Here is a 1748-nt window from a genome sequence, read left to right as displayed (position 1 = left end):
GACATATAAGAAACGTCCACAAAGCAACTTATCTTACTCTATGTAAGAAAGATGACATGTTAAAATTTACGAAGGATTTGTCAACATCTAAGTTAGCATATTAGCATTCGATGCTTTGTAACTACAGAGCAATAACACCTAAGCAGTTTGCGAAATAACAACAGCAACAGGAAAACCAATCAGCGAAAAGTACTCCAGCTCGCACACATGTAAAAACAATAACAACACCTGAAACATTGGTCAGGAAAATAGTACTTAAGCTCGCGCCTAGGTAGAACAACAACAACACCCGAAACATTGGTTGGTAAAAAAGTACTTAAGCTCTGTGAATTTTCTGTGGAGGAAAAAAAAAAATATCAAAAATGTGAAGTGAAATAAATATGTAAACTAAAGTTGAAAATTAAAAGTGTTTGATTTAATGAACTGGCGCCCAACAAAAGTGGCTGGACTCAGCAAAAGAAAAAACTTTTAAATATATTGAAAAACAAAGAGATCAAATTGGCTTTAAATAATAAGAAATATTAACAAAAAGACAAATTTAAAGTGTTAAATATTGCGAGTGGAAAAACAAACTCCAAAAAATACGATATTCGTAAATAAAAATATAAAAACGAAAAACCAAAGTGGACATAAACAAGTCATTAGTGTAAAAAATTCGAAAACATTATAAGAACAAGTCTCAAAAAACCGATTGGAAATTGACTTAAGAAATACTTCAACAGTGAAATTTAATTTGGAAAAGGGAAACCTAAAAAAAAAAACTTTAAATTGCCAAAGGAAGAAGAAGAAAGGAAACTTCTAAAGGAAAATACTAAGGAAGCGATTGCGAAATATAATTAAAAACCCGGAGCTATATGCACAGAACAGAAAGCTGAAGGGAGTGGACGAAGGAAACAAACATAGAGAGTAAGAAAAATAATAATAATAAAAAATGCTTAGCACTTAGTTAAAAACACAAACCTTGTAAGAAATTATAAACATCTGAAATTTCGGAAAGTATTCATATTATTATTTATAACAGAACCATTAAAAAAAAATAAGTCGTAGTCAAAAAAATTTTGTTATTACATAGACTGCTTACTGATGTAGTTGCACTTCATCGAAGCCATTGCGATACCAAGTACAAGGATACGATAAATTTGTATTATTATTATTATTATTTTTTTTTTTACATTGTGCTTGTGCTATCTAGGTAAAAATACAAGAATTTCGATCCGATTTTGTTGTATAGGCTTTTGATATTTCACTATGGATCGTGACGCTATATTGAGCTTAGTAGAAGCTGTAGTTGACGTAGCTAAAAACGAATTAGGGAACCAAATACAAGGGCTAGCTCAAGCAATTAACAGCCTTGCTCCGGCAAAAGCGGATGTCTACACCCCTGTTGCTATAGTTCCTGGAGTTCATAGCACCCACACTGATCTAAATCTTATAAAGTCATTACCAGAGTTTAAAGGTAATATTAGGGAATATCCAGCATGGAGAGAAGCGGCGAAATTCGCAATAAATTACTATGTTAAAGGATCTGAGGCATACTATATTGCTCTTGGAATTCTTCGCAACAAAATTACGTCTGCAGCAAACGAAAATTTAAGTTCTTTTAATACACCTCTTAATTTCAAAGCTATCATCTCTAGATTGGATCAATTGTACGCCGACAAGCGACCACTTCACATTTTAGAAAGTGAACTTAACACACTAAGACAGGGACGATTAACAATAGACGAATACTATGCCGCTGTAGATAA

Source organism: Rhagoletis zephyria, unplaced genomic scaffold (genome assembly GCF_001687245.7).
Source record: "Rhagoletis zephyria isolate East Lansing unplaced genomic scaffold, Rhagoletis_zephyria_1.1 Rzeph_scaffold_07568, whole genome shotgun sequence".
In the NCBI taxonomy this organism is placed as follows: domain Eukaryota; kingdom Metazoa; phylum Arthropoda; class Insecta; order Diptera; family Tephritidae; genus Rhagoletis; species Rhagoletis zephyria.
This window is presented reverse-complemented; position numbering follows the sequence as displayed.